This window comes from Sitophilus oryzae, unplaced genomic scaffold, assembly GCF_002938485.1.
Source record: "Sitophilus oryzae breed Bouriz unplaced genomic scaffold, Soryzae_2.0 scaffold_1063_pilon_pilon, whole genome shotgun sequence".
In the NCBI taxonomy this organism is placed as follows: domain Eukaryota; kingdom Metazoa; phylum Arthropoda; class Insecta; order Coleoptera; family Curculionidae; genus Sitophilus; species Sitophilus oryzae.
In genome coordinates, this window is record NW_022145686.1 from 1,588,553 (window position 1) to 1,603,360 (window position 14,808).

Genomic DNA, 14,808 nt, shown 5'->3' on the forward strand with positions numbered 1-14,808 from the left:
ATGGCCATGTTTCTTGAATCAAGTACTTCCTAGCGTATTTTTGTTATTATCTTAAAACAAAGTAACTTGCACTTGGTTGAATGAAAATAGATTCAAGAGAAATTTTCGAATTTTTCAAGAGAACCAGTTTTCTTGAGTTAAAAGAGTTTTTCTTCAGGCAAAATATTTTCTTTTACGCTAAAATAAATTCTCTTGCCACCAAACTTTTTTTTCAAGAACGATGACGACTTTAGTTTAAGTCTATCTTTTTTATCAGTGTAGCCACATTACCTTCCTTGTATACCGAACGGCTCTAGTATGGCAAGCTGTACCTTGCTACTCCCAAGGCGTTAAACGCTATATACGGGAGCTACTATTATATACTATCATCATCAAAATTGTATTTACTAAAATTTTCCAATTTGTGAAATAAATATGAGATACTGTCGAGAATACTACGAAAATATATGTATAATGAAGTATCTGTAACATCAGTGCTACAACTTAACAAGTATAGCTAGAGACGTAAGAAATGCTATGAATGAAATGCGACCGGTGCTGTCCCCAAGTCTCTTCCTATATTTGTACAACTGTACTTTTATTAACACTATTTGTTTCTTTCTGTTTTTCTAAAATTACTTAAAACAGGATTGTTCAAAATGTTTCAAATTTGGCATGTTTTCAGCTTAGGCAGACCTTTAAAAAATATTTTTACGACTTAGCTGTAAAATTAATAGGGAAGCCAATATTTAGGCAGTTCAAAATTTGCATGGGATTTCCTATGTTTTCAAATTTCCAACGACGATGCACCACCCGGTATAATGCACAACAATAATCGAACGAAATATTTAGTTAACTATAAATTAAAATTGCTTTTTGATTAAAACAAAGGGACAAAAATGGCGTATTATGAATAGACACTATTATAACTCAATTTAATTATTACAGTTTAACGGCTGTTCACCGACGGCATTGAAAATACTCATTTGTTATTTAAATCAAGTTAAATTATTCACTAATAACTAATGGGTAAAATATAATTTTATAGTTGGTTATATTATACAGCTCCACTGTTGTATAAAAATATATGTATTAACAATTATTCTGATAATTAATATTATAGATTATTAATTATTGTTAATTATTATCGCTTAGATTATCTGAAATATTAAATATTTGTTTACCTATAATTTTAAGATTGTATTTAGCAGACATTAGGGAATGCTTTGCTTAGATTTATTTTTAATAATGTTATTGTTATCAGACAATTATTAGCTTATCAAAAGATAAAATATTAATTTCATAAGTGTAGGTACATTTCATTCAAAAATCTTTATCATAATTATTAACGTACTTTAAGTTGCTTTAAGGTGGGTCCCTGATATAAAATTTCCGATTAGGTATACCTAATTTAAGTACATTATTTTAGATCTAGGTATTTTTTATAATAACTACCATATGATCACATGAAAACTGGTCTATACATATTTATGAATTTTTCCTGTCATGGAAAACAATCAGTTTATATTATACAGTTTATATGATTTTATTAAAATAATATAAGCCTAAAAACATTAGTTTAGGTAATAATACCATTACTTTACTTAGATACAGTGCCAAGTAACTTTTGGTGCGTACAAATAAATTTTGGGGTCTGAAGTTGGATCGAGTAAGGCATTGAAATATCTGGGGGTATGGCTAGACAGCAAGCTAACTTTTGAAGAGCATGTAAGTAAAATTACTGCTAAAGCAGAAAGAACGGTTACGGCGCTATCCTCGTTGATGCCAAATATCCGAGGTCCTAGGTCATCCAAAAGACGGATCCTGACAAGCGTTGTGCATTCACAAATTCTATATGCCGCACCGGTATGGCATAAAATAGTTGAGAATCGCAAACGTTTGCAGAAGCTTTTTAAGAGAGCGTTATGTATAAGGGTGAGCAGTGCATATAGAACCATATCAGGAGAAGTTGGGGTCATATCTGGAATTTCTCCTATAGATCTCCTAATAAAAGAGAGAGAAGAGGTGTGAAGATTAGCCAGAGATTTACTGATAACCAGATGGCAGGAAAAATGGACACAGGGGACCTATGGAATATGGACGTTCAGACTGATTCCAAATGTGAAGAAGTGGTTGGATCGACCCTGTGGTGAGGTGGACTACTATCTCACCCAGGCATTACCGGGGCATGGTTACTTTGGAAAGTATCTACATATACGAGGTAGAGCAAACACCCTTGTGTGTAACCAATCCCAGGAAGAAGAGGATGTAGAACATTCTTTGTTCAAGTGTCTCCGATGGAATGAAAGAAGAAGAGAATACTTTAGAACAACAGGCAGAATATTTGATTGATGAAGTAGTAGAAAGACTGGTAGGAACTGAACAAGACTATCAAGATGTGAGTGAGGGATATAGTGAGAGAGAAGAGACCAGCAACATGATTTAAAGTAGTTTTGTATACAGCCACTGCGATGAAGTAATGCGCGAGCGGTTCCGTTGCAGTTGGTGAAGTAAAAGGAGGCGGTTTTTTTAGTCGGTAAGAATCCGGCACTACCTCGACAACTAAACATCAGTCGTGGTGTCTTATGCAAGATTTTTTCCCCTCCAACAAAAAAAATACAGTGCGCCATCAACATAAATTCTAGAATTTATAACTCGTTGTGACCGCTTCAGTTTATTATCGTATAGGAATGAATAATGAAATAAAGTAATACTACATTTCTTCCCATTTTCAATATTTTTAATTATATTAAATTTTTCTATAATTTGTTTGATTTCACAAAATCATTTAATACCATTTTTTATCTGACAAGTATTTTTAGCCGACCATACCAACAATGGTAGGCTATTAAGATCGGCAAAAAAATAGTTTTTTTAATTTCACCCAAAATGAGTTATTTGGGTGATAAATGACCTAACTGATGACGACTTACTAAATTGCAATATTAATTACAATTAGGAGTAATCCTGATTTAATACAGACATCTATTTTAACAACTACAACTGTGTTTTCTTCCGTATTTTGCCAACCTTTTCAGTTTTAGTGTAATTATTGTCTTTCTCTAGTGAAATATTGATGAACTTATAACTCGGCTTTCCGAACAATACAAGCTGCCCTGTGCAAAGGCTTTGGTAATAATAGTTTTTTAATAATAATTTTTTATTAACAAAAACCGTTACGCCCTTATTTTGGCGCCCAACGTGGGGCCAAGATCTCTACACTTGTCCAGCGTACTTCTTAGACTGAAACACAGAAACTGTTGTCAAAAAAAATAGAAGGTATTTAATAATCTTGCGTACCATACTACCTCTATTTTATTTTATTTTGGCGAACAGTATAGCTTGAGTATCTCTACACTTTACAGCGTATCCAGTGACCTGCAACAACTTGTTACACGATTATACGGTATATGCACAAAATAAATGTTACTAGAACATTTAACACACTTCTTAAATATCAAATAAACATTGAATAAGAACTATAGTAAACATCAAGGAGTTTTAGTAATTTTGACATTTGACATGTTCTTTGGCAGCTCTGAATCAAAAATACAATATAATCGAACAAAACGGCGTCCATCTGGTTTGGAGATGACGTTCGATGACATTCCTCATATAATTCTACATATTATAAAATGACAGCGATCTTCATTTCATAGCCATCGCTGACGCCGTTTTTTTATCATATTGTATATTTTGATACAGGTCAAATTTCCTGTCATTTTCTAATTTCTTCCATAATTAATTGGACAGACTTTATAGTATTTATTTTTCCCTATCTTTTGTTTGTAAGTACTTTGTTTGTTTATATTAAATGATTCTCGAGATGATTCTGAAAACTCATAACAAAGAAAATGCATTTTAGAATGTGGCTGGATAGAATCTTCCAGGAATATAAGATTAGTCGTTTAAAAAATATCTGGCACTTTAAACGGTTTATTGCGCGTCAATATTCTATATAAAGCAGACCATTTCTGCTTTTTGTTCTGATATTTATTTTTAAATATGTACGAATTAGTGTACCTAATTGAATTATTTGGCATATTAATTGATTATTTGTAACAAAATATAGTTAAACAGATCGGTATAATAATTATATGTACCATTACTAAAAGGCCATTACTAAAAAATTCTCCATAAGTTCTGAAAAATAAAAAAAAATATTTTTAGTAAAATGTCCCTGTGTAGAGTACTAATGGAAACCATTTTGTCAGTGGCTTTTTACTAGTAAAACAAATTTGCCCATCCATAAAAAGAATGCTTAACGTTTCAGGAGGTGTATCTCCTCCCGGCGGCATTTAAGCAAAATGTACCATTATATAGTCCATAATGTGATTTTCCTTGCTCTCATTGGTTGAGACTAAACGCTAGTGCGTTTTGCCAACCGTGACTAAAACGTGGTACGTTCTGCCATATTCTTTCTAGCATCATGCAAATGTTTTAAGGACAATGCAGATTACACTAATATGTTATAAACGCCATTATTAAAATCTTTGATTTTTAGGAATGACCACAGAATTATCCTATTTAATATTTGATCGTCTTTTTAGGATCAGCGTGAAATGTTAAGAAAACGCATATTTTATAAAAATATTAGTCTGACACTTCTGAAAAATTGTTTGTTTGATTTCCGTGTGTCGTGGCGTCTTTGTAACACAGACAGGTATATGTGGGAAGGCAATGTACATAATTTAAAATTATTTTGAAATGTACAAGGTGTGTCAGAACTAAGATCCATATAGGTATTTTATTTCATTTTTGGATTTTTGAACATAAAATAAGACATTTATTATAACGTTTTAATATGTTTATTTGCTTTGGTTTTTGAGATATTTAAAGATATTTAAATATGCATGCTATGATAAAAAAGTTTGTCATCACCTTGTACATTACTTTTCAGAATTAATTCTTGTGCTGACTTTCAAGCCAGAGAAATAAACCTTACTAAAAAAATTGATTGCTTCCTTAAATGTATACAGGGGTATCAAAAATTGCATCATACATAGAAATAACGAAGTTTTTATGCAAAATAAATATTTAAAATAGGCCAGCAATTTTTGATATCCCTGTATACATTTAAGAAAGCAATACATTGTTTTAGTAAAGTTAATTTCTCTGGCTTCAAAGTCACCACAAGAATAAACTTTGAAAAGTAATGTACGGGGTGTTGACAAACTTTTTTATTAGAGCATGCATATTTAAATGTCTATAAATATCTCAAAAACCAAAGCATCTAAACATATTAAACCCTTTAAATAAATGCCATATTTTATGCCCAAGAATCCAAAAATGAAATAAAATACCGGGTGTGTGTTCCATAAGAAAAAATATAACTTTGGTATGGATCTTAGTTCTAACACACCCTGTACATTTCAAAACAATTTTAAATTGTGGAAATTGTTTCTCTACATATACCCATAAAAAAATTGTTTCTACCTCTTTCCGTTTAATCAACCAAGGCGAATGAGGTGCGCCACCCTGTATAATAATGGTCGATCTTCTTTGGAAACTGCGTGATTTTTGTCACAAAGCCACCTCCATACAGCCTGTCCAAATCGGAATCCATTACTTTGTTCTGTAATAGTTCGCCGTCCAATCCAGGAAACTGAATTTAGTCGCGAAAATTCTGAAATCCATGCGTCGCAATCTTCTGCTATTTTTAGTTCGGCATAAATAATTTACCTTAAACCAAAACCAAAACTTCTTTTACACTGTATCGAAATTGATCTGGTAAAATATACGTTGAACCTTCAGATGTCAGTGTAGATATCAATTAAAAATGCTAAAGATTATTCAAACACACAAAAGCAACGTATGTCTAATGAAAACTACTTGATAGAAGCGTATAACGGCGCGGCGGCGTGTTTTTGGCGAGGTTGTCATATCAATCCGTCAATTCTTTTTTATTTTTCTCAGGGCAATTGAAAAGGTTAATGCCATTCGATCTCAGGCATAATACACCACGTTTTAGTAAAGTTTAACAACATGTACCTGCGTTTGGAATACCTCACGCTAACGTGGCAAAATGCACCGCATTTTAGTCATATTTGGCAAAAAGCACCAGCGTTTAGTCTCGACCAATGAGAACAGGGAAAATCACATTACGGACTAAATAATGGTACATTTTGCTTAAATGCCTCCCGGCGTCAAAAGCAAAAATATATCACAAAGAAAAAAAACTAATTAAAATATCTTATTTTTGTGTCTCCCTGTAACAGAGAGGAATGGTCTTATATCGAAAAGGATATTAGTACTGTCTAATGTCTAAGTGTAAAGTACTTACGGACTTACTACGCTAAATTAAAGAAGGCAGAAGTTAGCTTGATCAACATAGAACTATTTCAAAAAAGATATAAAACAGCCTTGATACCAGAATATTTTCTGACAATGATTAGATATTCTCGGGAATGAAGATTAGCCTAATATCAGAAGAAACTTTTCACAAAAAACAGTTCTTCACTATAGTACAAAAATCGGTCCAACGTTTTAAGCAAGTGTCAAATTTTATTTGATGAAGAGATATAAAGTCTATTTGTTATAGGAATAATTTTTATACCTATATAGAATAGATATTTACGATACAAGTGAGTTAACAGCATCATTAAGATACGGGTGTGAAGTGTAACCACACAAGTATCGTAATGAAGTTAACTCCCGTGTATTTTACAATATTTTATCTACGTCTAACTATAAAAACACACAATTAATTTTAGAAATTATTGTACTTAACTCTATACCTATCCTAAAAATCAATTACCTTAATACTTTTGTTCAAATAACACCATGCATGGCAATTTCAATATGACAGTAAATAATATTGATGTCACTAGTTTAAAAATGAGCGATTCGGAAAGTATTCCCTCTGACATTGAAGATGCATTCAGAGCTATTTCTGGATTGCTTCCAGCAAGATCGAAACAGAGGTATGCATACACATACTCTAAGCACAGCTTCTCTAAGTATGAAAAATGGCGCACCGAAAAAAAAGTACACAACTATGGAAATGAAAAGGTACTCATAACATATTTTTCCAATTTAGTGCAAAATAAATGTTACAAAATATTTTTTTTCTCTTTGGTAGTCATCTAAACAAGGAGTGCGGTAATGAAAATGCATGATTTAAGAGCTTCTTAACTCACTGACGTAGATAAAAAGTTAAGTTTTTAAAAAATTTGTTTTTTTATTTAAATCTACGATTAAAATAAAAAAAAAATCCGTAGATTTAAATCTTGCACCCTGGGTATAACAAAGAAAGCAGCAATAACAAAGCAGAAATCTTAATTTATTATTACTAATTTTTTTCGTTTAAATGGTACAACTAAAATATTAGTGAAGTATTGAGAAAAAATAAAATATAATTTGTGAGAAAGTATAAAATAAATAAGAAAATTATGGAAATTAAAGGAATTATGATATAAAGACGATAACTTTTGCGCACGTTGACTGATACAGTATGTTTTTCACTCGGTTTGAGAGGCGAATTTTACGAATTGAAAACCGTCTAACATATTGTAGCACCAAGTACTACTGTACAGCATCGTTGCCAAACCATAAGTAATTCTGTAGAATTTTATTAACTTTGAATTGGTGAAACAAAATCGTATTAAAAACAGAATTGTTTTATTCAAAAAGTATATTAACATTTTTAAGACATTACCAGAATTTGTAATTTTTATTTAGTTCACTTTACGATTCAACTTCCAAATAATAGGTAGGTTTTGAAAACCAACTTAATGTATCAATTTATGTATTTTGTTCATTAATGAGACCAAAAAGCTAATCTGTCCATTTTGGCATTTAATGTTTTGGGTGAATTTTGAACTTTATTTAAATAAAGAATTGATTTAAGAATGACAAACCTTAATCTGAAAATACCTAGTTGCTAAGCTGTTTTCATAGTTTCACAACTATTAGAAAAAGTAAAAAATAAGGCTTCAACATAATCTATTAGAAAAAAGACAGCCCAAATATATAAATGAAGTTATTAACAAAGAAAAGTATATCTTGGAAAGAACAAAAATAATAGTGAACTAAATTTATTTCTTCTTTAAAAACTAATAACAATAATTTAGTTCCTCACAATATACTTTTAGAAATATACCTACTGTATATTTTTAGAAAAACTTTCTTAAAGTATATTGAGAAAAACAGTTACATTATTCCGTTATTTTTTTTTTTTTTGTTTTTTAAAATTTTGATATATAAATTTAAACTGGATATTTCGAAAACGCATTATTACAAGAAAAACATTAATTTTATGAGAAGAAACTTGACAACGTCGTTCTTGTATATGTTTTGCACACGAATCTCGATTGCACTTGGTCTTGCTGTGTTATTGTTTTTTAATTGTAATGCATTATCATTTCTGGCATATCCTTCGATTAATAATTACGCATTATTATTAAACATTGCATATAATAATACTTGTAACCTATACTATAGAAAGCGACCTTATTTCCTTATTCCTTATTATAATTATTAAAATTTTGTTACTCTTTTTATTCGGATGTTATTGTTTTGGCAATTTTTCAACTATTTTTAACGAGTCTTTGGAATGACATTCACTAACAATCACTGACAGTTTGAGTTTGGCAAATACATTAATAATAATGCGTAAGAGTATAAAATTATATTTAGTTCTGTTTATGTGTCCTTGAGTAGCCCGATCTCTGAGTTCATTAACATTTTCTTTGTATTTTTGTTCCAATTTAATAATTATAAAATAAGTTAGTAAGAACCGAATTTCAATAAAAAAAATAGTTTCTTTTGCCCAATGTAATGAAATATTAGATTATATGGCATCATCTTCTTAATTGTTTTTTTCTAGGTTACAAAGAAATTGACAAGTTCCTAATGTATGTCCATTGTACATTAAGAATATAATTAAGTATTAAGCTAATTATGAATTCTGTAAACAGTGTCATGGTATAACAACGTTGGGGTTTTTATTATTATTATTAACTGGCAAAATTTTGTTTCGTTTTGATTATACCGAGGTTTAATACCTAAATATATTTGCTTATTAAAAAAATAACACAAATAATATCATAATTAATCTCTTTTAAATCGTAAGGCACTTGTCCTCTAGTGCGTATCTAGCTAATGATTAACGGTGATTCACTGATTAACAAGTGTTAAGCCATTTATTTTTTTTTCTTATCATAACTACACTATGACAATAAATGCATAACATATTTTTATTTAAATTAGAATTTACTTTTGTATAAAATGGATTTTCAGTAATTACATATTATTTTTCAATTTTTTTTCTAAAATGTATTCTGTTAAATTTACTGCAAAACTAGTATTGTACAGGGTTTACAGATATATTTAGTGCTATATAATTGTGAAAAATAAAGTTCCAACCCTCAATGCAACATTTTTTGTAAACGTCTACTTGTGCGGTTTGAAATTTTGATGCAAAATCCACCACTACCCTAGAAATATATCAACTAAAATTTTATCACTTTTTAATGCATTTGATTTTTTATTAAGGTGTCTACGACACTGTCTTACAATCTTAGGTTATAATCCAGACAACGCTTTTACGATGACCCAATGAGGTTATAAGGGGGGGAGGCGACATAAGCTATCGAGAAGTGTACCCAGTTACGCCATATTGGTACTGGCAATTCTGACAGTTCAGTTTTTGAGGTTAATTGCGTTGCTGCGAGTGTTTTTTTAATTTTCCAAGACTATTTTTGTGTTTTTATTTGAATATTTGGACTTTCCGAACATGTCTTCGTGTGCTGTAAGTAGTTGTTGCAGTCCACAACGTGTAGAGAGGAAGAAATCCACTGAAATTGCATTTCACAGGTAATTGTAAACATAATACAGGACCTGATTAAATTATTTTCCATTTAACTAGTTATGCGTTTATTAATTAAATATTAAGTGTTTCTATATTGACAAAGTGTTTAGTTATTTAATACTTTGTTAGAGGCAATTAAGTAATTAAAACATGCCTCGACTTCTATTCTTGTAAAAAAATTCTTAACAATATCTGTTATTTTTACTACATATACTTTTTTGAGAGGAAAGAGTATTTTGCTAGCCAAATTTAAAAGTTTTGTTTTAACTACGGTTTATTTTTCTATTTTTACACTAAGATTTTGTACTTAAACATTTATTTACATTCCTTTTTAGCATCTGCTAGCATATACTATGTACAAACTTTATATAGTATAGCTTCAATTTTTAGATAAATATTATAAAATCAACAAAGTAAATTTACTTTTTGCAGATAAAGTCTTAACAACTTATATTTATTGATAAACATTTATTATTTTAATAAAATTTTATATCAGAACATTTTAAATTTAGTACGTAGTATATAAATTTTGCTCTCTTTAGAAAATTTTTATCAAATAAATATTATATTAAATTTGATTTTTAGGTTTCAAAAATCCCATCCGTCGAGAAGCTTAGGTGAAGTTTATGAACAGGAGAAACTGGCAAGCTACATCAGGTAGTGTTCTATGCTCGAAACATTTTTCTGATAGCTGTTTTGACAGAACATCTCAATAAAATATCTCAAATAAATAATTATTTCCTAAGATTTCTAAATTTTAATGATTATCAAAATGTTAATTATGGTAAATCAGTAATCATGTTTAATTATTTTCCGCTTTTTTTCTAATTTTTTTTAAAAATGTTAAGGTTATTATTGTTAGATACATCAATAAAAACAAGGCAATTAGTTTAAGACATACTAGCAACAAAACAGTGTTATTTAGTGAGCAATAAAATTTAATTTATTTAATGTGTATTATTTTTTTGTGTTTCCTCCTTAAATATACATAGTATATAGTCATTAAAATTAATCTTGTAATTTATATTTTTGAAAAAATTGTAGGTTTTGTATAGTGATTTTGATTAATTAATTTTTTATTTAAAAAAGTTGAGGTCGTTATATTGTGTAAAATAAAATTTTTCAAAGAAGTTTCTCTAATCCGGCCCTGCTAATGCCGCCATATTGGTGCTGGCTTAAGCCACGCCTAGTGTTACCATTTTTCGCAAGCACTTTAAATGCTCATAGCGTCTCCCTCTATATAACCTCATTGCGATGACCCGATCATTATACAGGGTCGCTGTATGGAAACGGATGATTATTGCGTAAAATAGAGGAGGTACCGCAAAAAGTTAAATACAAAAATTATAGGGTTTTTAAATGTCTATTGGCCAGTAATAAGTTTATGTATACAAGGTAACTCATAAAGTCGTGGCACACCAAAGTTGCATTTTTTAAATGTACACTGATAAAAAAGATAGACTTGAACTAAAGTCGTCATCGTTCTTGAAAAAAAAAATTAGTGGCAAGAGAGTTTATTTTAGCGCAAAAGAAAATATTTTTCCTGAAGAAAAACTCTCTTAACTCAAGAAAACTGGTTCTCTTGAAAAATTCGAAAATTTCTCTTGAATCTATTTTCATTCAACCAAGTGCAAGTTACTTTGTTTTAAGATAACAAGAAAAATACGCTAGGAAGTACTTCATTCAAGAAACATGGCCATTTTTCCAATAGCTAAATACTCTTTTGATGAAAAATAATAACGAGACGCAAAGACGACGACGAAGGACGATATATATATACAATCAGTCTGCAGTCCGATCAGTCGTACGTCGCATTTCATAGGTAGCACATCATAGTACGCACGGGTTTTGTTGCTTGGCATTTTCCACTTGGAATTTTATTAGGATCGTTATTAACATGCATTTGTCATTTTTTATGGACACATTTTAGAATATTTGGATTTTTTAAAGGAGTTTCTGAAAAAATGGAAATTAGAGCATTTATTTGCTATATTTGAAGGTAAGAGACATTTACCTAATGCACCTGTTTAGATAATGCATGCGTGACTATAGATAGAATAAGAATATAGGTGTCGATTTTTTTATGCAAATAATTACAAAAATTTTAGAATTTCAAGTGGTCGTATTAAAAAATTCAAAATGTGACCGAAGCTTATAATTTTAATAATTTATTTGCTTTACTTTGATTAATCGTGATGTAACATTTTTTTGTAATTTGTAGAGTGATGAGCCACCCCAAAAAATACAAAGGAGTGAAGAAGCAGAAATAACTACTGTCGAGGAAAATAATATCACTTTACTTACTACAGACCAGGAAAACCTAAATTTATCAGAAAATAATATACCTCGTAATATGCCTGCACTGAAAAAAAGGATCTCTCAGTCGAAATGAATATGACTTTGACCCAAAAGATTGGCGCTTTTCAATAGGGCCAAGAACGACGTTTCTTTGCCCAAAGCATTAACTCTCTTTTCTTAAGCTTTAAAAAATTACTTTAGAGAATAGAAGAATCTATCTGTCCAAAGTATTTCACTCTTGACCCAAAATTAATATGCAAAGTTCTTGCTACAAGAACAATAGTCTCTTTGATTCATGCATTTCTTGATTGAAAAGGGACATTTCTTGATTAAAGAGACACTTTTCTTAAACCAATAGCGAATACCATTGACTCAGCTAAAATTTATTTTGATCTAAGAGAAGTCTATACATCATATATAGGCATACAGGCATATTACGAGATATATTATTTTCTGATAAATTTAGGTTTTCCTAGCCTGTAGTAAGTAAAGTGATATTTCCCTCGATAGTAGGTAGTTATTTCTGCTTCTTCACTCCTTGGTATTTTTTGGGGTGGTTCATCACTCTACAAATTACAAAAAAATGTTATATCACGATTAATCAAAGTAAAGCAAACAAATTATTAAAATTATAAGCTTTAGTCACATTTTGATTTTTTAATACGACGACTTGAAATTCTAAAATTTTTGTAATTATTTGCATAAAAAAATCGATACCTATATTCTTATTCTATCTATAGTCAGGCATGCATTATCTAAACAGGTGCACTAGGTAAATGTCTCTTACCTTCAAATAAAGCAAATAAATGCTCTAATTTCCATTTTTTCAGAAACTCCTTTAAAGAATCCATATATTCTAAAATTTGTCAATAAAAAGTGACAAATACATGTTAATAACGATCACTAATTTGTTATATGATAGGCGTTTAAAAAGCAAATTATGCAAAATTCCAAGCAACAAAACCCGTGCGTACTATGATGTGCTACCTATGAAATGCGACGTACGACTGATCGGACTGCAGACTGATTGTATATATATCGTCCTTCGTCATCGTCTTTGCGTGTCGTTATTATTTTTCATCAAAAGAGTATTTAGCTATTGGAAAAATGGCCATGTGTCTTGAATGAAGTACTTCCTAGCGTATTTTTCTTGTTATCTTAAAACAAAGTAACTTGCACTTGGTTGAATGAAAGTAGATTCAAGAGAAATTTTCGAATCTTTCAAGAGAACAAGTTTTCTTGAGTTAAGAGAGTTTTTCTGCAGGGAACATTTTTTTTTACGCTAAAATAAATTCTTCCCACTAATTTTTTTGTTTTTCTAGAACGATGACGACTTTAGTTCAAGTCTATCTTTTTTATCAATGTGTATATGATATATAGACTTCTCTTAGATCAAAATAAATTTTAGTTGAGTCAATAATATTCGCTATTGGTTTAAGAAAAGTGTCTCTTTAATCAAGAAATGTCCCTTTTCAATCAAGAATTTTTGCATGAATCAAAGAGACTATTGTTCTTGTAGCAAGAACTTCTTTGCATATTCATTTTGGGTCAAGAGTGAAATACTTTGGACAGATAGATTCTTCTATTCTCTAAAGTAATTTTTTAAAGCTTATGAAAAGATAGTTAATGCTTTGAGCAAAGAAACGTCGTTCTTGGCCCTATTGAAAAGCGCCAATCTTTTGGGTCAAAGTTATATTCATTTCGACTGAGAGATCCTTTTTTTCAGTGTATGATTCTACGATATTACCTCGGTAGGCCTGTATATTATTGCCATATTTCAATTCTTCCTTCAATTCTAAGCAAAAATCGAAATACACAGAATGTACTTCAAACCAACCGTTTCCGAGTTATTGACTTTTGAAAATATCAAGATATGTTCAGTTACATTTAACGATGCCTTTCTGCCGAAACTGTGATACTTAATAATATTTGACATTACTTCTCAAGTTAGCATTTATAGATGTATAAAATGAGATTATATCAAGTCTGGAAATTACAAAATTTTCGTTTAACATTTCAATTCTTCAATTTATGTACATTGTATATTATGATTACTGCTTAAAATTGAAGGAAGAATTGAAATATGCAATAATATACAGGGGGTTTCTTTAAAAAAAAGAGAAAGTTTGATGTGCCACAACTTTATGACCGACCCTGTATACTTAAATTTACTAGTAGCTAATAGGCATTTAAAAACCCATTACAACAGTATCACAGTTTCGGCAGAATGGCATCATTAAATGAAACTGAACATATCCAAATTAATTAAATCAAATTGTTTAAGTGATACGTTCGAAAGTCAATAACTCGGAAACGGTTGGTTGGAGGTACATTGTGTGTATTTCGATTTATGTTTAGAATTGAAGGAAGAATGGAAATATAGAATAATATAGAGGGGGTTCCATTTAAAAAATGAAACTTTGATGTGTCACGACTTTATGACCGACCCTGTATACATAAATTTATTACTCGCCAATAGACATTTAAATACCCTATAATTTTTGTATTTAACTTTTTGCGATACCTCCTACATTTTACCTAATAATCGACCGTGTTCTAACCTAACACAGCGACCCTGTATATCACCCTGTATTTAACACTGGGCCATCCTGTATACATTTATAATTGTTTAGGTTTAGGTATTATGTGCAATGAACAAGTTTTAAAACTGCGCGTCTTATAGCTGTTTTTTTTATCCAATTACAAATGTTTGCGACATA

At 30.3% G+C, this 14,808-nt stretch overlaps 1 protein-coding gene across 1 annotated transcript in view; it reads left to right on the plus strand.

Annotated features, from left to right (window-relative positions):
• Nucleotides 1–14,808, plus strand: part of LOC115878849 (zinc transporter ZIP13 homolog) — a 46,377-nt gene that overhangs the window by 10,518 nt on the left and 21,051 nt on the right. The window lies entirely within an intron of this gene.